This window comes from Panthera leo, chromosome A1, assembly GCF_018350215.1.
Source record: "Panthera leo isolate Ple1 chromosome A1, P.leo_Ple1_pat1.1, whole genome shotgun sequence".
NCBI lineage: Eukaryota > Metazoa > Chordata > Mammalia > Carnivora > Felidae > Panthera > Panthera leo.
In genome coordinates, this window is record NC_056679.1 from 44795351 (window position 1) to 44821307 (window position 25957).

The 25957-nt window shown below is 33.8% G+C and overlaps 1 long non-coding RNA gene across 1 annotated transcript; it reads left to right on the forward strand.

Moving 5' to 3' along the window:
* Window positions 1–314: 314 nt before the first annotated feature.
* Window positions 315–25957, forward strand: LOC122199247. Its single transcript, XR_006193442.1, has 3 exons — window positions 315–378; window positions 7180–7215; window positions 25901–25957. It is a non-coding gene; the product is annotated as an uncharacterized LOC122199247 (long non-coding RNA).

A 25957-nucleotide genomic window follows, 5' to 3' on the forward strand; every position in this document is an offset into this window, starting at 1 on the left:
TTAGGTTGATTTGATGTCTTTGGCCACAGAAAAAAAATTCAGGTAATAGTATTGATCGCTTCCTGAAGAAAACATTCCAAAGAACTTGGCTTTGCATCTGTGAATGACAAATAATTAACCAGGAATATGACACAGTCTTGCTTGTTAACTGTAGATTGACAGCAGTCCAGATATTGCTGTTAAAATGTTCTTATCAGTGTTAACAGTGATTCTTAACTCTACACCAAGCAATTTGCCTAGTTTTCAGTATTTTTTCAACTCTCCCCAGACAAGCCTCCTGGTAACCTTCAGAGACCATTGAGGCAGTGGCCCAACACAAATGTCGGAGTCCCAGGTTCAAACAAGCCCTGTTCTTAGACCCTGACACGCCAGCCCCAGGTAAGGTTATGGCTCATCTTCAGAGGTCTGAACTCCCTTCTGGGTGCCCTTCTCTAAGGTTCTAGGCTCTAATAAACCCCAACCTCTGCCCTTTCTTCACAAAACCCTAGAGACAGTAGCTACTTCCTGCAAATATAATTTCTGTTATGCCTGTTTTCCCTCTCTGCCTTTCTGTCCTTCAATTACTGTTTAATTTCTTATATTAATTTTCCAACTAAAATAATTAGTATGATATCTCTTTTCCTGTCTGGATCCCAACTGATATGGATTAACTAAAATTAGTTATAAAACTGCTTTGAGGTTTTGAAATTAACTGTTGATGCAAAACACGATGGCAAATGTAGTTGTTCCAGACCAGGAGCAAACAAGAGTTTGAGATAAAAGAATATTCAATACCTTAAGGACAAATCTTTAAATAGATGTGCATCTTATTTAGTAGTTATCATTTATCCTTTGTTGGAATTGAATTACAAAGAATATTGAACTCTGCTTATGGCAGTCATTGTGCAGGGTACTACATTTACAAAAGCAAACAATGCATGGGGTGCCTGGTGGCTCAGTCAGTTAAACATCCAACTCTTGATTTTGGCTGAGGTCATGATCTCACAGTTCATGGGATCGACCCCCCCTTCAGGCTCCATGTTGACAAAACCTGCCTGGGATTCTCTCACTCTCCCTCCCCCTTTCATGCTCTTTCTCTCAAAATAAATAAGCCTTAAAAAAAAAAAAAAGGCAAACAATGCAGGATTCTTTACCTCAAAAAGCTAGTCCAAAGAGATACAGTTATGTTCTAGCAGTATGTACACATTTATATGTGGATATAGTATTTAAGCACCATATAATATTCAGAAATATCACAGAGAAGTTGGTGATTAAATGTGCCAGGTCGAGGAAAGGGGTTGGCTGCAGAAAAGGTAAAGCCCCAGACAAAGTAAATGAATCAGTGAAGTTCACTGTCTTTATTGTGATCCTAGAAGCTTCACTGAGTGGAAAGAAATTTGTCAAGTAGAAGAAAAGAAAAGAGCCTACTGGGAAGAGGGAAGTTTTAAACAATGTGCCATGTATGCAAACTGCAAATTAGTTGGGCATGAATGCAGGATGTAGTGCCCCAGGAAGGGAAGAGTTGGGTCTAATTTGGATGTAGACAATTGAAAAAATTTAAAATTATTTTACAGATGATGAGGAAAAATTGAAGAATAAAAGTAGGGGAATAAAATAGTCACAATGTTAACTTTAGGGAAAAGTAATGATAGAGGTGAGAAAAAGAAGTTTAAAAATTAGATCAAGAGTCCAGGTGAGTGGCTCAGTTGTTTGGTCATATGACCTGATTTTGGCCCAGGTCTAGAGTCAGGCTCTGTGCTGAAAGCATGGAGCCTGCTTAGGATTCTCTTTTCCTCTCTCTCTGTCCTTCCCCAGCTTGCACATACACACTCTCTTTCTCTCTCTCTCTCTCAAAATAAATAAATACACATAAAAAAAAAAGTCCAGGTGAAAGATGAAACTGAGGTTAAGAAGGTACCAACATAGATGATGCGTGGAGGAGGGCGATTTAGAGAGGTATTTACTAGTCACTCATGGAAATGACTGTGTAAGTGGAGTGAAAGAGAAATGCCTGGGAGGTGTAGCAGGTCTCTGGTTTCAGTAAATGGTGTCATCAGTCAAAGCAGGAAATTTAGGGGGCCTGGGTGGCTCAGTCATTTAAGCTTCTGGATCCTGATTTCAGACCAGGTCATGATCTCATGGTTCCTGAGCCCCACGTCAGGCTCTACACTGCCAGTGTGGAACCTGGTTCGTATTCTCTCTCTCTCCCTCCTTCTCTCTCTCTCTGACCCTCCCTCACTAGCTCTCTCTCTCTCAATATACAAATAAATAAAAATTTTTAGAAAATTAAAAAGCAGGAAATTTAGTGAGGAATTCTATCTTGGAGGAATGACAGCTAATTTTAGTATTCAGTGTGTTGTGTTAGTAGGTGCTGCATCTCACATGCAGAAACACTCTAGGCAATCACAAGCTGTTATCCATACATGGGTATGAAGTCTTGCAGCCTGGAATACAGACTTGGAAGTTAAATGTATATTCACTTGCACGTTAAACTAAACTACTAAATGAGGATTTCTAAGAGCACATATAGATCAAGAGAGGGTAGAATTAAGGATAGAAATCTGGGCAATCTCAATATTTAGCAAACTGCCAGTGCACTATACTATGCATTTAATTAACTATCTTTATTGGGGCGCCTGGGAGGCTCAGTCGGTTAAGTGTCCGACTTCAGCTCAGATCATGATCTCACGGGGTTCAAGCCCGGCATCAGGCTCTTTGCTGACAGCTCAGAGCCTGGAGCTTGCTTCAGATTCTGTCTCAGGCTCTCTCTGCCCCTCCCCTGCTTGTGCTCTTTCTGTTTCTAAAATAAGTAAACATTAAAAAAATTTTTAATTAACTATTTAATTAACTAATTAATTATTTTTATAAAACTCGGAGTTAAAAGAATACTTGAGTAAATTGTGGCATACATATGTAATGCATTTCTAGATAGAATTGAAAATAGAATTATTTTGTAAATGCCTTAATGTGATGTGTACACTAAAAGAGTGAAAAATTAAGTTGGTCCGAACAGATTCCCAAACCACATATATAGTGTAATTTCAATTAAAATACATAAATAGCTATAGAAAAAAAACGACACTAAGATTTAGCATCATAATGTGATCTCTACATGTTAGGATTCTTGATGACTTTTCTTCTTTGTATATATATAAAATTTAAACCTCAAAAAATGTAGGTTTAAAATTTTATTTCAAATACTGTTGATGAGATTTAATAAAAATGTGACCTCAAATGGCATTATCAGCCAAGGGGTTATGTGTACAGAGAGCTGGTGATATAAGAAAGGGGCTTCTCGAAAAATATATATGTAATGTAATCATCTCCGTGGCCTTCACTTCGATCACCGTAGTCTAAACCACCAGCCTACCTGGTTGGGTGTTTGCCCTTACTGACTAACTAGTCTCCCTTCTTGTATTACTGTCCATGGCCACAGCCTGTTCTCCACATAGCAGGCAGAATGGTATTTGAAAATTACAATTCAGATTATGTTACTCCCTAGCACAAAACTGAAAGGCCTTATTTTGCATTATGACTCCATTCATAATTTGGCCCTCAACCCCATCTCTGAACTTGACCCATAACACCCTACCACATTTGAGTCTCTTTTTAGGAATATTTGTCACTCTGTTGGTCTGTGAGTAGTCCAAGTCCACTCTTATTCATGTCCCTTTGCTCATGATGTTCCTTCTTCCTCAAATTTATTTAGATCTCAGAATAATATTAGTCTCTCACAGATAACCTACCAGAGTACTTTGTCTTGAATGGCAATTTCTTTTACTCGGTGCCCCTTCACCATGCTTCATTTGCCCATATAGACTTTAGCCACTGACATATTAATATATGAAGAAATGTATGTGTTTTTACATATGTCATTTCTCCCTCATCAGAATGGGAACTCTGTGAGAGTTTGTCATGTTTGCTAGTGAATTATCAGTCTTAAAAAAAGCAGGCTTTCCAATAAGTATTTGCTGACCAGTGAATGTGTATTTGTAGAAGTGCCTGAATAAGAACTAGTCCTTTTCGAGAGTATAAGTATTTGCTAAAAAAAAAAAAAAAAATGCTCAGAAATTTACAATATAAAATTACAAATTGTTGGGGCATCTGGGTGGCTCAGTTGGTTATGCGTCTGACTTTTGATTTGGGCTCAGGTCATGATCTCACAGTTCATGAGTTTGGGCCCCAGAAAGTGCTCTGTGCTGACAATGCAGAGCCTGCTTGGGATTATCTCTCTCCCTCTCTCTGCACTTCCCCCACTCCTGTTCACTCTCTCTCAAAATAAATAAATAAACTTAAAAAAATAAAATTACCAATTGCTGTAAATGCCAAGAGATTAAATAATATTTTTCAATAAAAAAGTTACCTGTAGAACTTAAAAAAATTCACTCATGCATTTACCTTCCTTCTCACTGAAGACTTTGATTCATGATATCTTTTTTTTTTTTAATTTTTTTAACTTTTATTTATTCTTGAGACCGAGACAGAGCATGAACGGGGGAGGGTCAGAGAGAGAGACACAGAATCTGAAGCAGGCTCCAGGCTCCAAGCTGTCAGCACAGAGCCCCATGAGGGGCTCGAACTCACAGACCGCGAGATCATGACCTGAGCCGAAGTCAGCTGCTTAACTGACTAAGCCACCCAGGCGCTCTGATTCATGAAATCTAAGCTCGGTAGGAGGGTTTTTTTTTTTTATCATTTTATTTTGTTTTGTTTTGTTTTTTGAAGTTTCATAATTGAAATACTGGTGGTTAACTTAGAAACTATTCATGAAATAATATTTTTTGACAGAAAAGAACACATGTTCAATTTTTTTAACTTAATAATTAATGTTAGCATTCTGGCTAGACTGTGAAAAGATGCACAATTAATTTTTAATTACAACTATCAGTAAAAATATGAAACTTTATAAAGTATTTATAATTGTGGACTCTGTTATCATATTGGAGAAATATTTCTGCGGATTTAGCATTATGGGTTTTGATTCATTTTATATTCATGGAAATTCATGCTATAGCATATTCATGGCACTTAACAATGAATTTTAATGAATAATTAGAAATATGGATTCACAAACATTCATTAAAAATGTGTGTCTATGTTGGAGTGTTATGAAAAGCAGCAACTGTCCAGGCTTAACGGCACATTTTTTTTTTTCAGATTTTAGTTCATTGAATTCTTCTCAAGATATCTTGTTAGCATAACAGAATAATTTTTTTAAGGTTGTGGTCAAGTTGCTTACACATAAATTCAAACATCACCACAGTAAATCCAGAGTCTCTTTTATGTGATAAAATATTAACATACACAAAGTCGATGTCATAATTAAACATTTTTGAGAGGAGAGGAAAATATAAATACTTTTTCTTAACCATATCATGTGACAGAAAGATCTGTTAACCTTGATTAGAAACCAGCGTAGAACTGGTTCAGATACTGGGAAAGTCAAAGTAAGCTCAGAACTGGTTTGTTTTGCTTTTCCTTCTCCTGTGAATGAATAGGGACACTCACACACTATATGGAGTGAAGTGAGGTTTCCACTCCCCAAGTGATGAGATTTATTACAGATAAATCCCTGTGAAGATATAGACACCGGTAGAATTTTACAACACTGAAGAATTAAACTGATAGACAACCACTGCTGAAATTTGATAAGTTCGTAAGTAGAAAGAGGATGGAATTGGATTGGGGTGAGTGAGGATTCAGGGCTTGGTCTAGATAGTCTTTACCTCATGATAGCCTAAAAAGAGAAACAAACCCATGACCTTCCATCCCTTGCTCTTACAATTTCCATATCCAGGAAGAGACTGAAAATTCTATAAAAAAAAATAAATGGGTAAAAATGATCAGAAAACAAGTGAAAGCATATTTTCTATAGTCTCCAAGTCAGGTTAAGAAAAAGAAAACGTCTAGCAGGAATTTAGTCTGGATGGATGCTATGGTTTTTAAGAGACAACATGTATTTCTTTTGTTAAGAAAAATATCCAAACTTGGATATAAGGCAAAAGGATGAACTAAATGTCTTTTCAATATCACACTGGAGCACTGTATTACAGGACCACCCAGGGACTATTTAATTATCTAAGGAAAACACTCTTTTGCTTTTTGACTATCATTGACAGGAGCCTAGACTCTCTGCTGTTACATGTTTACTTGTATATTTTTTCCCAATAAAAGTGAAAATGGCTTCTATTTAGTAGAGAGAATAACTCCAAAGTTTGTTTTTCACTCAGTAGGGTAGTAAATTGTTGTCTATAACTTACCAAACTTAACTGTAGCATGTCTTCCTTGACTGACTTTGTAAATCTCCCTCAAATCCCCTTTCAACCAGCTTTACTCTCCTACTGATGTCCTCACCAGGTAAAACTTTACTCTATATGCAGTCTATACTTGTAAATTTTGAATATTTTGACACTACCCATAGTAGTGAAAGGAAGATAATATTTCAGTAGGGTGAACATTCTCTAGGTTTCTGTTGTAAGTGAAGATCTGAACAGAGAGCTGCATGCTTAATTTTCTTTGTTTGGAGATACACTCTCATCTAGTTTTCCCCACCTGCCTTTATGGTCTGATTTCTCCAAAAAGTAGCTTAAAAATCCCTCAAGTCTCTTGTTCTTTTAATATACATTCTAGAAAAACTAGAATTCTACATGAACCCAAACTTTTGCCCTTTGCATGCGTGTCTGTCTAGATGTAACTGCATGCTGCCATGTAGAAAAATGAGTAGACTAACATCTGTATATATTTGTGGTTACCTAAATCAGTAAAATAGAAATCTTATTATGCTTCCTCTTTCAGTCTGCTCTCCATATTCTTAAAAATTCTCAGCAGGTGCCCTTTTCTCCTACTCAAAGAAAGTAGGAACAATAGTCTAAGTATATTATCTACTTCTTGATATAAATATCTACAAGTATATAAATCTACCTGAATTTACCTGAAACTGCATTCTCCCTTTGATGTTCAGTAGTAGATAAATGATTACTAATGTTAGGTTTCCACTAAACATACAGATTTAGGAATATACAATGAGAAATAGGGACATTTAAAAATAAAACAGGATGCAAGAATAGTAGGAGTATACTTTGTAAAAAGCTATATGGGAGTATTGAAAAGGATATAATATTTGAAAATACAAATTACTCAAAAAGTTTTTCTGTCTGTTGTAAAGTTTTTATTATTTTAATTTTCTTCTTCACATTTTAGGTGCTTCAAGTTGTAGCTCTCTGGATCCTTCAAAAGGTATTTTGTATCTACCCAGTTTGTGATTTTTTTTCTTAGAAAGATGTTACCGTGTTAAATCAGATTCCATGTAAAATATTCTGCTCTTCAGAAATACATTTTTTTCTCAGTTCAAGGTGGGCTTTTTTTTTATTTGTTTGATTGCTGTGTTTCCTATTGTTTTTGTTGTTGTTTTAGTTTCACTGGAGGATAAATAATTTTTGCTAAACTTTTACACAGCAGTCCTAAGCAGCAAAGGAGTCAATCCCTGCTAAGTCACATTTTTCTTTCCCAGGGCCATTAAGCTCACTGTATATGAAATGTTTCCCTCTTATCATGTATCTTAATTCAATGATCTGTGGCACATAGAGTCTATCCAAATTCATATAAGAGATAAGTCAAACCATCAGCTGAGACATTTACTTTTATAACCAAGCCAACTTTCTCCCAGCGAATCATTTTTAGGTGATGACTTCTTAATTTTACATACAATTTGATATTTGGGACGAACATTATACATGTGTACTAATTTGTGAAGCTTCCTCTGTATTCTGTCCTAGGCAGTCAGAGAAATTTTTATAAAGCAAGATAAGCTTGTAGGTAGGGTTTCAAATTATCCACATTCATGATTTAATAGATTTTCATAGCAGCTAATATTTCCAGTGTATCTATCTCAACATGAGTTATATAAACAACATGAACACTTGGCAGGGTTTTTTATTTTAGGGTGTGATGTCTAAATGCGAGCAATAAATATTTTAGTGGTTAACGAATGCTTTAAGAATTAAAACATATATTTCAGTCTGAAATATAGCTACTCTAACTTCATCTAAATAATGTCATGTAAAAATAAATGAAACTAAATAGACTAACAATATTTTAAATCCACCAGTATTAATGGAATGGGAAAAAAATAAAAGAAGAAGAAAATTATTTGGAGAGTCAGCAAAGGAAAAATCTGCAGGCTTCCAGAGATTAAAGTGAATTGGGAAGCTATTGTGGCACCTCTCTTTCACTGAATTTAAATGACATATTTCTTCACATGTACTGAATTTAAAGATGTGTTACAGAGTGTAATATTAAAATAATAACAAATTTTATAAAAATGAGATTCAAGAAATTCTAAGATGCCTGACTTCTATGCGGAGTTATATATACTTTGCAATTCTTTTTTTCTTGTAATACTTATTTATTTATTTATTTATTTATTTATTTATTTATTATTTTTGAGAGAGAGAGAGAGAGACAGAGAGACAGAGACAGTGTGAGTCAGGGAGGAGCAGAGAAAAAGGGAGACAGAATCTGAAGCAGACTTCAGGCTCTGAGTTTTCAGCAAATAGCCTGATGTGAGGCTTGAACTCACAGATGGCGAGGTCATGACCTGAGCTGAAGTCTGATGCTTAACTGACTGAGCCACCCAGGTGCCCCATCTTCTTGTGATTAGAGAAAAGACTGAACTTATTTTGTTAATTGATACAGCCAGCATTTATTAAGCACTCATTCTAAGTTGTTATATATTACAAAAACTGCGTTATGATAATGAAATGTGTAATACATTGAAGATGCAAAACATTTCTAAACACAAATGAAAAATAATTTGACAATTAGAAATAGAAACTTACTAGGACATCTTAATTTTGAGAGTTTAAGGATGTTTAGATGTTTTATTTAGAAACATTTTGCATCTTCAATATATTATTATACATTTCATTCAAAGAAAAAAAGAGACAAATAAAAAGCAGGTTCTTAAATACAGAGAACAAACTGGTGTTTGCCAGAGCAATGGTGGGGATAGGGTGGGTGAATTAGATAAAGGGCATTAAGAGTACACTTTTCATGATGAGCACTAAGCAATGTATAGAACTGTTGAATCATGCTGTAAACCTGAAATGAATATAGAACTAATGTTGATTATAATGCAGTAAAAAAAATATGGAACTAATATAGGTATTATTGCCTGATTAAGCAAAAATCAACTGGTATTAATTTAACAAGTCAGTAGTTGTAAATTCAACATAATAGTTTGTTATATATTGATCAAAATGGTAGAGTGCAGACCTAATCTCAGCACTGCCCTACAACAGAAAACAATGAATTGTCAAATAGAGATTTAATATTTCATTTATAAGCATTATTCAATCCATCTTTAATGTATATAAAACTTATTGTAGATTTTCATGATCACTGTTTATGTGTATATATATATATATATATAGTTATATATAGATATATAGACATATATATACATATATATGTATGTACAAAATACACACATATATATATACATATATATATATATAAATACATATGTATACATACATATTTAATTTGGAATAAACATAGATGTACAGAAAAATTGCAAAGATAGTACAGAGAGTTTTCATATATACTTCATCTAGTTCCCATTAATGTTAACACAACTGTGGCATACTTGTTAAACTAAGAAATTATCATTGGCACATTACTATTAAGTTTTCTATTAAGCAAAGTAAAGTAGAGCTCATTTGGATTTCATTAGTTTTTCTATCAATGTCCTTTTTCTTCTCTGCATCCCATCCTGGATGCCATGTTATGTCTTGACTCTATTTGTCTCCTTAGTTTCCTCTTCTGTGAGCTTCTCCATGTTTGATTTTCATGACTTCGGCAGTTTCAAAGAGTGCACGAAAAATATCCTGTAAAACATTCTATTTTTGGGGTTTGTTTGGTGCTTTTCTCATGACTGGACTAGGATTATGGCTTTTGGAGAAGAATGTCACTTAAGTCAAACACCCTTCTCATCACACCATGTCGAAAGTATGTGATATCTGCCCAACATGATTGATGAAGTTAACTTTGATCACTTAGTTAAGGTTGTCATCCCAGATTACCCCATTGTAAACTTATTATTTTTTCCCTTGTCATACTTTATTTTTAGAAGTTAATCACTAATGCAGTCCACATGTAAGAGGGAGAGAAAATTAAGTTCCACTCCCAGAAGGTGGAGTATCTACAAATATTATTTGGAAATCTGATAGTAAGAAGCCAGGCTCTCACTATCTATCATTCAATACTGATTTTTAAAAAATTCAGATACATGTAAAGTAGTTTCAAAACTGTTAAGCTATAATTCTGTGATAAATAAATTTATTAGACTATCATGTTTCCACACAGTTCTTTTTTGTTGTTAATCTTAATGTTTTCAGTCAAAACAGTTTTCCAACAGTACTTAGGTCAGATTGGGTCTGCTGCATTTTCACTCTACCTGCTGTAAGGTTGTTATAGATTTGTAATACAGTTAGATTCACTTATTAGATGTTGTATTCCATCACTAGACTTCTTGACATCCTGGTTGACTTTTCTTCTCTCTCTTTTTTAGTTTTCATACATTAAGGTTAATGCTTTGTAAAATACATTTCCTTAGTTTGGACAATTACATAGAAAGATGTATCCAGCACCCTAGTATCATATAGAATATTTCTACCACCGTGAAACATTCTGTGCATCCCTTTGTTCTCAAACCACATTCCATACCTCTAGCCCCTACCACTGATTTTTTTCTGTTCCTGTCGATTTGCTCTTCTGAAATGTTATATGAATGGAATATTACAATCAATAGCCTTTTGGACTCTGGATTCTTGCACTGAGCAAAATTCATTTAGATTCAGCCATGCTTTTGTGTTAATCAATATATATTTTTCTTTTTTATTATTAAATTATGGTTGACATACAATGTTATATTAGTTTCAGGTGTACAACATAGTAATTTGGCAATTTATATATTACTCAATGCTTACCGCAATAAGCGTAGTAACCATCTGTCACCATAAAATGTTATTACAATATTATTGGCTATATCCCCTCCTTGAATATTTATTTTACAACTGGAAGTTTGTACCCCTTAATCTCCTTCAACTATTGTGTCCATCTGTCCATCCTCCTATCCTCTGGCAACCACTGGTTTGTTTTCTATTTAAGAGTTTGGTTCTGTTTTTTCTCATTTGTTTGTTTGCTCATTAGTTTTGTTTTCTACATTTCACATGTAAGTGAAACCCTATGGTATTTGTCTTTCTCTGTCTGTATTTCACTTAGCTTAATACCAACTAGGTCCAAGCATGTCACAGCTGGCAGGATTCCATTCTTTCATATGGCTGAATAATATTGTGTATATATACCACATTGTGTACATATACGACCTCTTCCTTATCCATTCATTTATCGATGGACAGTTGGGTAACTTCCATAACTTGGCTGTTGTAAATAATGCCGCTATAAACATAGGAGTACATATATCTTTTCAAGTTAATGTTCAAGTTAATAATCTTTTCAAGTTCATTTGCCTTGCATAAGTAACCCAGAAGTGAAATTGCTGGCTTGTATGGTACATTTATTTTTAGGTTTTGTTTATTTGTTTGTTTGTTTTTCTTAAGGAAACTCCATAATGTGTCCACAGTAGCTGTACCAATTTACAATCCCACTAACAGTGTTCAGGGTTCCCTTTGGTCCATACCCTCACCAACACTTGCTATTTCTTGTCTTTTTGATACTAGCCATTTTGATTGGTGTGAAGTGATATCTCACTGTGGTTTTTATTTGCATTTCCCTGATGATGCATGATTTTGAATATCTTTTTATGTCTCTGTTTGCCATCTGTATATCTTTGGGAAAATGTCTATTCAGGCTCCCTGCCTATGTTGAATCGAATTTTGATTGCATTTTGAGTTGTATAAGATAGGCAGATAGATAGATACATGATAGATAGATAGATAGATAGATAGATAGATAGATAGATAGATAGATAGATGATATTAACCCCTTATTGGATATATCATTTGCAAATATCTTCTGTGATTTAGTAGGTTGACTTTCCTTTTGTTGGTTTCTTTTGCTGTGCAAAAACTTTTTAGTTTGATGCAGTCCTAACTATTTATTTTTGCTTTTGTTCCCTAATATATTTTTCTTTTTATTGTTGAATAGATATTCCATTGTACAGAGGTACAAGTTTATTTATCCATTTTCCTGTTGACAGACATCTTGGTTGCTTGCAATTTTTAGCATGTCTGAATAAAGCTGCTACAAACATTCATATGCAGGTGTTTGTGTGAACATGAGTTTTCAATTTATTTGAATAAACATCTAGGCAAGGGATTTATGGGTCTATTATGAGCTGTATAAAATTTTCCAAACTGTCATCGAAAGTGGCTATCCTATTTGGTATTACCACCAGCTATGGATGAGAGTTCTTTTTGATCTTCATTAATTTGTTGTTATTTAAAAATCATTTTCAACACCAAGATTCTGCCACATTCATCTCTCTCATTCAAGAACTCAGCATAGTGTTAATCATTTCCTAATAATACTAAGGATATTACTAATATTAGTGACAATATGACTAGTTACTATGTAATAACTGACTTGTTCAATACCGAAAACACATAAATTAAAAAAATAATCGTGCAGAGAGCCTGGGTGGCTCAGTTGTTAAGCGTCTGACATCAGCTCAGGTCATGATCTCATAGTCAGTGAGTTCTAGTCCCACATCAGGTCAGCTCAAGCCCTGCTTCGGGTAAGCCCCCTTCTCTCTCTCTCTCTCTCTCTCTCTCTTTCTCTTTCTCTCTCTGCCCCTCCCTCACTTGTATCATCTCTCTCTCAAAAATAAAAATTAAAAAAAATTTTAAAAATAATCGCACATGGTGCCTGGGTGGCTCAGTTGATTAAGTGTCTGACCCTTGATTTCGGTTCTGGTCTGATTTCATAGTTCATGAGATTGAACCCTGCATCAGGCTCTCTGCTGACAGTACAGAGCCTGCTTGGGATTCTCTCTCTCTCCCTCTCTCTCTGCCCCCCTGCCCCATTCTCTCTCTCTCCTTCTCAAAATAAATAAACATTTAAAATATTTAAAAAATAATAAAATTGTTTTTTAAACAATTGTGCAAATTACATCTTTAGTGGGTTGTATGATGTAATATCAAAACAAATATATAAGTGGGTATTGTCATAATTATTTTTATTGTTATTATCCACATTGACAGGGAAAGCATATGAACCACAAACTTCTTAAGTAACTTGCTCACCATCACAAAACTAGTAAATGGTGCCATCAATTTTCAATGAAATCTTCATAAATAATAAACCCATTTGATATTATCAGCTTAGCTCAAAGACTATTTTAAGAATATTACATCCAAAATATCTCCACAAACCGCTAATGAAGTTTGAAGTCCACAGGACTTAGAATAATCAAGGACAGCAGTTAAGCTAGTTAAAATAGTGGTTAAAAAAAAGAGAAATCTGCCTAAGTGTCTTTTCTGGCTGTGGGCTTAGGAACGAGCTTTACAGACTGACACACATGATATAATGTCTCTCTACTTCCATTTTCTCCACTACAAAACAGAATTAATAATTATTACCTCATGAGGTGTATGTAACAATGTCTCAAACTTGGTAGGATATAATAAATTTCATCTCTAACATTAATATTTAATTTTATTTCATATAGAAAGTATGGGTAATACACTGACAGAATTTTTTAAAATATTATTACTAAGTAATAATTTTCAAAATATACTTCTCTCTTGTTCATCACATATTTCAGAAAATAATATTTTCCAGGGATGCCTGAGTGGCTCAGTTGGTTAAGTGTCCAACTTTAGCTCAAGTCCTGATCTCGCAATTCATGAGTTTGATCCCCACGACAGGCTCTGTGCTGACAGCTTAAAGCCTGGAGCCTGCTTAGGATTCTGTGTCTCTCCCTCCCTCTGCTCCTTCCCCACTTATGCTCTTCTTCTCTCTCTCTCAAAACTAAATAAACATTAAAAAAATGTTTAATAATATTTTCCAGTTAAATAGAGGATAAAATTATAAGTTCTCTTTTCAAATATCATCTCTATTCTAAGACACAATTATTTGTGAGGTTCACAATCTGATACCTGCCTTGAAAAAATGAAAGGTAGAAAAGTAAGCACAGTATTCATTTTTATATGGATACTGCTGCAATTCATTAATTACTTTTCATTTATGTACTTTCCACAAGTTTTATCAAAAAAAGTTGGGGAAAAAAGAATGTTAACACAACATGGAATTGCCTTAAAATATTAATCATCCTTTTGAGTTTAACTTCACATTTGCATTTTGCTGCTTGTTTGACACACAGAATCCAAATTAAACTCATAAGGAACTAAAAATTCAAAATACTGACATTTACATAAAAGTGAAAAAATATTTGGGGCACCTGGGTGGCTCAGTCGGTTAAGTGTCCGATTTTGGCTTAGGTCATGATGTCATCATTTGTGGGTTCGAGCCCCACATCGAGCTCTGTGCTGACAGCTCAGAGCCTGGAACCTGCTTCGGATCCTTGTCTCTTTCTCTCTCTGGCCCTCCCCTGCTCATTCTCTGTCTCACTCTGACTCTCAAAAATAAATAATCATTAATTTTTTTTAAGTGAAAAAAAATTTTAGGTTTAGAAATCTATGACAGGAATTCAGGTGACACTTCAATTAATATAGTCCAAATTCCATCAAACCTAGAAATCATACCTTAAAATAACATGACTGTCTCACTATTTGATTTTATAATAGATGTTTTAGTAATTGTCATGTAGTTAACAGAATATCTATAATAAAATAAATATAAAGTTGCAAGTGGTCTTATGAAATCTAAAATATATACTGGAAAATGTAATGTGGTGCCTGGGTGGCTCAGTCAGTGAAGCGTCCGAATTCAGCTAAGGTCATGATCTTAAGGTTTGAGCCCTGCATTGGGCTCTGTGCTGATGGCTCAGAGCCTGGAGCCTGTTTCAGATTCTGTTTCTCACTCTCTCTCTGTCCCTCCCCTGGTCACACTCTCTCTCCCTCTCTCAAAAATAAATAAACATTAAAAAAATTGGGGGGCGCCCTGGTGGCTTAGTTGGTTAAGCTTCTGATTTCAACTCAGGTCACGATCTCGTGGTTTGTGAGTTCGAGTCCTGCCATCAGGCTCTGTGCTGACAGCTAGGAGCCTGGATCCTGCTTTGGATTCTCTGTCTCCCTCTCTTTCTGCCCCTCCTATGCTTATACTCTGTCTCTCTCTGTCAAAAATAAATAAACATTAAAAAATTAAAAATATATAATGATATCCAAGCTAGTAGAAAATTATAATTTGGAAAATGTGTATCTGAAAAAAAATCTTAAAGATAACCTAAAACAAATCGACTGTCATACCCTAGCTACTTTCATCGACATGTCCTCAGACTCTTATAGAGTTTACTGAAAAAAGTTATGCAAAGAAATACAATACTGTGTTAAGTCTGGTTAATCCTCTGTTTTATATATTTATTTAAGGATTATAATTCTGGGAGTAAAATGAGTTAGGAGTTGACCTAGGCATAAGTATTTTGTGCCCCTTTTAGCCTGTGCTATCTCTCAGAAAAAGAGATTCAATAGGCAATTTCATTCTAATTTATTTCTTGGCCTCCAGTTGTACCCTGATATATTTTCCAATATTTCACATTAATTCAAATGTGTTTTTTCCAAGATAATAAATTTGAAGAAAAAAAAAGCCAAACAACTAGGTAGTAACAGTCCAGGTTACAATTAAAATAATTTCCAGTTAACCATGAATAAGATTACCATGAAGTCATTATAGAATATCTGACAGTGTCCGTAATTAAGCCTATGGGCACATATAAATCTTTTGCTCATATACTGTTTGAATTTAAGAAGCTGATTTAAAAAATAAATAGCTTCTAAAATTTATAATTCCTAACCACTTTTTGTCATTAGTATAGACTGATGGCTATAAACCTTAGGCTCAATAAATTACAATAGAGTGCTAAGCTCTATTTTCTATAAATGTTTCCATGACTGTTTGCTTTTAGCAAGTTCAGCTACTGCTAAACTTTGAGTTAGTGCTTTTTTCCCTTTTGTTCTTATTAGTGCAAACAGTCTTGCAATGAACATAGAATATGTTATGTATTTAATAAACTTTGACGGGGAGCATATAATCAGGAAGCAGTGTGAACAAACTGTACAACTTTAGTTCCAAATGCAGAAAGTTTAAGTAAAATATACACAATTCTCAATCTGAAATAAATAAATGCAATCTGAAATAAATAAATAATTAACCTTACATAAATTTAGTATTAATCATGGATCCCCGATTGACAAACAAGTTGGATTTCTAAAGGTTTCTTTTAAAGTGTCTTTTTGGGAAGATATTAGTGTTTCCCTTAAATGCAGTATTATACTGGTTGGTTCCCTAAGCTGTAGGTTAAACTGTGTCATGATAAATTAATAGGGACAACATTCTACCATTTGATCATTATAGCTCTATTTCGGTGATAAGGTTTTAAATATACACAGCTCCCTCTCTTGTCTTCTTTCGTCTGCCTAATATTTTGTGCCCCATTGGTCCAACCCCTGACCATTACTTAAAACCAGAATTTTGTAATTCTTATAAAATAGAACAGTAATTAAAGAATGTACTGGTTGTTCTTGATTGGCTATTGGGGATTTTAAGATTAGATGACTTTAAACTTCATTTCAACACTAATAGTGAAAATCCTAATTTATTCTTTTAAATAAATTTTACCCTGAAGGTAACAATAGCCTGCATAATAAAGTAGGGATTGACAAATGCTTTCAAAAAAGACAATAATTTTGCTATGCAATACTGCTATAATAATGGTTAACAATCCCTACTGCAATAAAGATACCATCATTGGTATGGATAACTAGATAAAGAAATAGATGTTGATGTAAATATATGTGTTAATTTGCAGTGATAACATACTACAAATACTTTTGACCATTCTATGTCTATAATAAAATGTTGTCAATTGGCTGAACAGAGTTAATCCTAACTAACCATAGGAAGCTTATTAAATGTTAAATTTTAGTGATAATATGATCATTTTGAAGAACAAGGTAACAGTGTTAACAGGAGATAAAGAGAACTAAATATAAAGTGGTGGCACAGCATGCTAAAATTCTGTGTTCTCAGGGGTGCTATTCTCAATTAAAATTTTGATTTGATTTTTAATGTAATAATCTGACTAGATATAGATATAGAATTTCCTCTGTAACTCTCATATTTTCAAGATCTTATTAATGAAAACTTTAAAAATGCATATCTTTTACAATTTAACCTCAAGAAAATGAGATCTGGACATTAACATCTAGATATAGTATCAGTGAAGGTATTTGAATTACATATTTACATATGAATTAAGATATACTATACAATTTAAAACAAAAGATTTACTTTAAGATGAATATAGGTCGGTCCAGGCAAAATTGAGAATAAAACATTTTAATATTTATTTTTAATCCCCCTTTTCTATTCCTTTTCCTTTTTTACCCCTGGTTTCAGGCATTTACCAGTACATTCATGCTCTCTCTCCTCCACTACAAATCATTTTCTGAGAAAAGCTTCTTGGATTATGGGATGCCTAAGCAAAATCAAGAACCGTGAACTGGAAGTTAGCCAGGTACAGATGGTGAGAAGGCATTTAAACCTAAGAAGCAGCATGTGCAAAGGCACAGAGGTGTGAGAAAGCATGACCTAATCAGGAAAATGCCATTAGTCAACCTGTCACAACCTTCAACAAAAGGAATAGGCTTTATTTTCATGAAAGAGTTCATGACTGCGTAACTTATAACAAAAAATGTAACTGTAGAGAATGTGCTGAGAGTTGAAATTGTACTAGTGCTGCTGTTGTTATTGTTATTTTGGGGGAACTTAAAAGCAGGGAGTGGTTTAATATGTGCATCACCTTGCTGTTATTGTTCTGGGAAGGTGATCTGAGTGGCCTTAGGTATATTCACAAGTCTGTAGTGGACATGTTTCTAAACACAACCCACATTCCAAGGTAGCCATGAAATACTGAATTTCTTTGGTTTCTTGAAACACATCAAATTCCTGATAGGATATTCATCCTGTCATTCTAAAGTGCTCTCCCTTACCTCCAGTCAATTTATGCAAAAATCTGGAGAACCAATCAGTCATTCATTAATTTATTGACTAAGGAAACATTTATCTGGTCTTTACTAGAGCAGTTCTGGGAACTGTTTTTCTGCCAAGCCTATAGCACTCACTCAACAAGTCAAGGGCCTCGTCTCATGGGAGTTATATTTTAATGGTGTAAATTCTAGCACTTATGACTGAGGTGTCCTTTGTTCCAGTCCCTTCAGATCTGAAAACTGGACTTCTTCTTCCATATTGTGCATGGGAGCCAAGAATCCTTGCCAAAATGGAACATACCACCTGCTTGGGATACTGTTTTAGAACAGAGTTGTGTATTCCTAGTGCTCAGAGAAGCAGCCAATATTTCTGTCTCTCATTTCATGACACCATTCCCCCCATTAGGAAGTTCATCAGAGATTTTCTTCATCTTTTCTTAAACACCACTTCCCTACATATCAAGTCAGTCAGTTTAGGTTTTAACAGATGGGGGGAAGAGTTTTTAACCTAAGGTTGTTTCTTCTTACCTTACTGATACCACCAAAGTAGGAAATGACAAAGCTTCTCTACCTGGGAAAAGGAAATAAAGGAAAAGTATATAAGTTGTTAGAAAAATGAATATCCTCCAAATTTCCCTGCCAAAAATGTAAGACACATATATATGTCTTACTTTTAGAGTAGTCCTGTGCTGTTGTAATGTTATAATCTAAGTTCCTTATATAGTGGATCAACACCTTAGTCAGTAAAAGGAAAAGTATAGGGATTAGGGAGGAACCAGGGTTAAGGAGATGGCTGAGGGCAGGCAAGTGGTAAATCTGAATGAAGAGAGCCACCAGCAGAGGTCAGTGAACAGATGGCTCTGGAGGGTAACTTGAGGGCTTTGAAGCATCTGGGACCGGGTACACAAACAACTGGTAGATACAATGCTGATAGAACAAAGGATTTCACCATGATATAAGCATTTCTTTAGGAGCTACGTGGGGTGGAAAACCAATGAAAAAATACTAGGTGACATTTTCACAGCATTACTGTGTGCTAAACATGGTTCTAACCACTTCTTATGCACTAATTTAACCTTCATGGTAACTCTGTGAGGTATTATGTCTGATTTTCAGATGAAGTGGATAAAGAACAGGTAAGTCAAGTAAGTATTCTAACAATGTTGATAGTAAATGACAGATGCAGTAGTCAATCAAACCTGGCAGTGTGGTTCAAAAGTGCATGCTTTTAACCACTAGAATGTCTAGAAGAACGGACTGCCTGAGACTCACAGCTCAGTGATGATGAGTAAAATGTCACCAGAAATCCAGGAGCTAGTCTGGTACTCTTAGCTAAACTACAGTGTTTTTCTGTCAAAAATAATCAATTTCACAAAATAGCAACGTCAGATAATGTCACTCTGTGACTATGATGATTTCAAATAAAACAAGACCACTTTGTAACCTTCTCTGAACAGACAAAACATGAACAATGTCTGAGCCAGAAAAATGACCAAACATATCGCTATCCTGACCAATAGAAATGACTGCTGCTTCTTTCACAGTTTTGATTCTACCCAGTTTTTCTTTGTTCTAGAAAAGAGTGATTAAGAACCAATTAACCATGCTTCCTGAAGGCATCCAATCCAAATCAAAAGTCCACTGCCTTAAACTCACCCTAAATTGCTATAGCATAAGCCCCAAAGTTGTAATAGTTTTTTTTTCTAACACCCTTACACTGAGACACCCCATGGTGTGTGTTTTTTTTTTTTACTTGCAATAATCATTAAACCCACTTGTTTAACTACACATATCTCTGGTAGGTTTTGTCTGGAAGGAATTGATAGTGACTTTAAATTGTTATTTGGCTATTGAAATTGAGGCATTTGATACTAACTGATGAAATGGAATAGGTGGTTACCTAGAAACATAAAAAACAAAGGAATGAATTTAAAAAAAATTTTAAATGAAAGATAAAAAGAAGAGAAGGGCATATACAAAGAGGAGGAGAGTAAGTAATAGAGATAGAGATGGGAAGATGGAAATAGAGATAGAGATAGAGATAGAGATAGAGATAGAGATAGAGATAGAGATAAATAGAGATAGATAGAGACAGAACAATTCCTTAGGCTCCATCTAGGGCTAGGGACTGGAGAAATGTTATTTTGTTGATGATAATAGACTTAACAAACCATTGCTTCCCCAACCTTAATATTGATAATTTTATTTTGTATAGCCTGACTTTAAAGCATTATCCCTTCGGTGGTAATACTTTAGCATTTTTCCCTAATTATAGAGTGAAAGACATTGAAGAAGGAGTTTGAAGGGGGGCATATTTGGGTGCAGGAGGTATTTTCTCGAGCCACCCAAATGTCACACAAGCACAGTCAACTCAGCAAACTTATGAAGCAATCCTTAAGCAGTAAAATTTAAATACTAAATAAACAATTTTAAATAGATAGCTAGATAGATAGAAATGTATTTTTTCTGGGTTACAAGTTGTGTAAGAAAACACTATTTCAGAGGTGGCTTAAATGATACAAGAGTTTAGAACCTCACTTTCAAATTGTAATACATATGCCCATTTCTCAACAAACTTATGTTGGAAATGTCTTAGTTAAAGCATGAATAAGGGTAATCATTATTAACACATGCATAAGTTATATTTATATTATTACTTCCACAGTGTCTTATTGTGATGCTAGAAAGTATATGCCAAAAAAGTTCACAGTTGCTCATCCTTCTTCTTCACAAAAGAGTGTTAGCACATAGATTTACTTGAGAGAAATGACCTTGGGGTGGTCTCCTAGCCTAGCTTTCTCCAGCAATGAGATCTTCAGGTCAGCTCAATGTCACCTTAGATAAAAGTCAAACTAAAACCCTGATGGAATTAAATCTACTGCAATTCGCATTAAGAATAGTCTTTAGTAAATCTCTCTTCATCCTTGTACATATTTTTTTATTTATTTTAAGAGGTGAAATGTACAATGTATTGCCCTTTGTTCTTCCAGTTCAATACATAGGAGAAAGTAAACTGAACTTATCTTGAAATGCATGTGTTGATTACTGATATTACTGAAATTACTGATATTATCTACTTTAACACAAAGCATTCCAATTATATCTTACCCTTTGAATGTGAAGTCTGCTAAAATTAGTCCACCTTAATTGGAAAATAAAACAAAATAAACACCAGAGACCAACTCCTTCTTCCCTCTGTAACATTTGAGGGAAACAAATTCTAGGGAAAAGTAATCAGACCCTTTTCTACCCATGCCATGCAGAGATTTAGAGGCAGAATGAGAAATAGAATTTTGTTTTTCTAAATCTTGATTCAGTGCTTCTGTCATCTGTGTATGTCTGGGCATGTCTGTGTGCACACATGCATGTATTTTGGTTGGATTTTTAAACAAAGCAGTTTGCTATGGCTGAAGCACATACAGTTCCTATGGAATATGATACGTACTAAAATACTAACTGGCCAATGATGGTTATAAATTATATTTATTTAAATGATTAGGGATATACACGTAGATCTAGAAACATAGATTCAATTATAAAACCATAAGTAAAACAGGAAACAGGGAATATACTAAAAGAATTTATCTTTTGAGCAATGGTATATTCTGGACAAATAAAAAGAGGGGCTGACCAAATTAGGAACACCAAACATTTATAATACATTTTCATTTTAACTAAAGTAGATCTCTTGTTTTATAATAAGCTTAATGCCAAAAAGAAATGCATTGTCATACAACAACATTTAAATGTTTTTGGCATTCTAATTAGCTATTAGGAAATTCAAATGTAATACAAAAAAATGGATTTTACAGAAAACTATGGAAAAGTCAGTTGGCAATTTCTTTGGTTGCTCTTTTAAGAGTAATGTATTATTTTTCTCCACTTTAAGAGTTTTTTCCATATGTCTCTCATTTGGTTAGTTTTTTCTAAACTTCATAAAGTCAGTATGAACTTCATATTTAATTTTTTATATGGTATTTTCCCCTATGTATCATGTTGGAAATCAACAGAGTATCTTCAATTCTGTGGGTCAGTGTCTTTCATCAGCTTTGGGAAATTCTCAACAGCTATCTTTTCAAAGATTTTTCTGACCCATTCTTTGTATACTCTCGCTCTGGAAATACATTTTCTGGAATCCCATATATTTTAGATCTTTTCATTGTTTCTCTTATGTCACTTATTCTCTTGTTTAGTTTGATTGTGTCTGTATTCTTCAGTTTTGATATTTCCTATAAACCTGTTCTTCAGAGTCACTAATAATATCTTCTGCTTTTTCAACAAACTAATCAGTTCTTAATTTTGCATACTGAGTTTTCCAAGTCTACCATTTGCATTTGTTTTTTAAATAGATTCAGTTTTTTGATCAAACTCTTCATACTGTCATCTGTCTTCACACCACTGAATATTTTTCTCATATGTTTTCTATAGTTATTCTATAGTCCAACTCTGACAACTGAATCACTTGCTCTTGTGTTTCTTTTCTCTCTCTCTTCCTTCTATTTTGGCCATGTTATTTTATTTATTTATTTATTTATTTATTTATTTATTTATTTATTTATTTATTTTTGGTGTGCCTCATATGTCTATATATTTATTATTCAGTCTTTTGTTATTTTTCTCTGACTGCTTTCCTCATTATCTCTGTTATTCCAGTTAGTTAACATACAGTGTAATATTAGTTTCAGGTTATAATATAATGATTCAACACTTCCATACCACACCCAGTGCTCATCACAAGTCCACCCCTTAATCCCAATCACCTATTTAACCCATTCTGCACCCGCTTTCCCTCTGGTAACCATCATTTTGTTCCCTATAGTTAAGAGCCTGTTTCTTGGTTTGCCTTTCTGTCTCTCTTTTTCTTTCTTTTTTTTCCCTTTGCTTGCTTATTTTGTTTCTTAAATTTCACATATGAGTGAAATCATGCCATTATCTCTGATTTTCAGTGACCCCTGATTCTATTAGCTTTCTCCAATGAGACTCCAGCTTTCCCCCCTGCTAGTCATAAAATGTAGTAGCTATCCACTGTTATTCACTCAATGGAGGGATGTAGCCTTGGTAAGTTTCAGCCTACTCTGGTAGCTCATGAACCTCCATGGCTCTCAAATGAGAATACCATTACAAGTATAGGATTGTGTGTGCATTTTGTATCTGTTGCAAAGAGAAGAAAGGGTTAGAATACAAAAGTAAGAAAACAAAAGAGTAAAATAACAGTGACTGAGTATAAGCAAATAATATTTTAAAATTTCAGTTTTATTCTACAGAGAGGTAATTGATTTTCTTCCTTTAGTCTTGCCTGACAGGATGTTTCTTAGTTTTACTGTAGGGTCAGTAAACATACCATGAAATACTAACCATTTTGGATAAAATCTGAACAATAAATATAATTTTTTTAAAAGTTTGGAAAGAATTAGATTAATATTTTTACATTAATAATTGGCATTCTTTCCCAAACTTATGAGAAAATGTTGTTAATTTGTTACTTTAAAATTTTTAAAACATTTAGATTTAAAGGATTATAATTTATATAGGTGGTTACTAAAGTAGATTCTTTTGGAATACAAGTGTTCTGAAATCTCAGTCAAACCTACTTACTATTAATAATAAAATACTAATAAATTTTTCAAGCTTAATGAAAAGAGTATATTGTTTCTAAATTCCAAATTTTTCTAAAATATATGTATTCTTAAAATTGTATTACCTGATACATGCTAGAATCCTAGAAACTTTATATATAACACTCCATTGACTTATATATTTAATTATTTTAACTTTGGTGGAACAATATTTCATGGTGTTAATATAAGATGAGATCCAAATACTTTTTTACTGAGACATTTTAGACTGACCAATATATATAAACACTGACAAATTTTCCTGTTTCACTCTCTTTAGGTAAGTCCTTATGAACAAGCTCAATTTTGTTTATTCAAATGTTATCAAGGAAATTTGCATGCTTTATACATATGTTATCCATTAATCTTGTAATAAGTCCACTCCTTCAAGGTTTTGTCTTAACCTTAACTTTCTTCCTCCTATTTTAGTTCTCTTTCATTTTGTTTATTTTCCTCATTTCTGTAGTTTTGAGGACTTTTTAGAATGTCAGTATGTTGGGGAGCCTAGGTGGCTCAGTTGGTTAAGCATCTGACTTCGGCTCAGGTCATGATCTCACGGTCTGTGGGTTAGAGCTGCACTGGGCTCTGTGCTGAAAGCTCAGAGACTGGAGCCTGGTTACAGATTCTGTGTCTCCCTCTCTCTCTGCCCCTCCCCCACTCATGCGAGCTCTCTCTCTCTCTCTCTCTCTCTCAAAAATAAACATAAAAAAAATTAGAATGTCAGTATGTTCTAGGAAGTTCAAATCCTTTTTTAAATGAAAACGTTTCCTGAAGATTCTATAGTTAAAAAGAAAAATAAGAACAATTCTTAGGAGGAATTTTAAGATAATTGCTTTAGTTTAATAATTTGCAGTCTAACAGGGTTTTTACAACTTACATTTTATTCTACTCAGCTCAACAAAGTATATCAATGCTACCTTTATTTGTTACTTGTATTTTTATTTAATCACCAATGAATGTTAATTTGTAAAGCCAGTGGCAAATATATGTTAAATATTTATGACACTTGAAAATAAGTCAGTCCTTATTTGTGCTTCTAGGAGCTCTGGTTCAAATTATAATTCTACTGTAAAATGAATCATCAACTGCTAGAGACCATTTGACAAAATTAGCATCTACCAAATAAGAACATACATATTCACAAAGAGTGCAATATTTAGCATGATATTTTCTAGATGTTTTAACTTTGTGGTAATGGTTTCTTTCCTTATTTCATACATTTTTAAATGCCAAGCATCATCTTTTTCTCATTTTTCATTATTTATTTAAAAATTTCAGCTTATGTGTTGCAAACTTTTAAAAATCACTTGTATCACTTCTCCATGTATCATTCTGAATAGCTGCCATGTTCCCAGCACTGTTAAATAGCAGTTCCTATAAAATATGTTCAACATTGATTTCAAAACTTAAATAAATAAGGGTGCCTGGCTGACTTATTCAGTAGAGCATGGGATTCTTGACCTTGGGGTTGTGAGTTCGAGCCCTGTACTATGTGTAGAGAGTACTAAAAAAATTAAAATCATTAAAAAAAAAACTTAAATAAATTAAAACTGTACTTTTAACTATGATAAAAGTCATTTTCAAATGGATATTTGTCAAAATAAGTAGAACGAGTTGTTAGTATTAGAAGTTATTCTTATTTAAGTAAAAGCTTAAAGGTTACCTATTTTTTAGGAAGGAAGGGTGAAGAAAACTAGACATCTAAATTTGGAGGAGGCTAGTGTTAATGCTCCCTTTTTAAACATAACTTTCCACACTCAGTTATTTACTTACTATTTTATTACGGGTTGGATTTTCTAGATACATTTCCAAAAGTTCATATTATTTTCCATTGAAATATGGAAAATGTTATATTCCAAAAAAATTTTATAATTTTTGAAGCCCAGATGGTTTGCTAAACTATCTGTAAATCGTTAAATTCTATTCAGGAATGCATCATACTGCTTAAAATAAACATAATAAGGTGGGTAATATAGAAAAAGTGTTTTTTCATTAGTTTTTATGAACACATGAAAGTTTCATATTAATTTAATAGCAAACACTCTTCCTGTAACATAGACATATAAAAAGTAATTAGTGCATGCAGTAAATGTAGGTGAAGCTAATATTCATGAGAATTTTGTACAAGTATTCACTGTTAACAATTTCATTTCTCTTATTTCTCTTTTACCACAACAGGGACTTCCTTGGACTTTTGTTTTCCACGTGTGACATGCTGAGAACAGAATGGAAAAG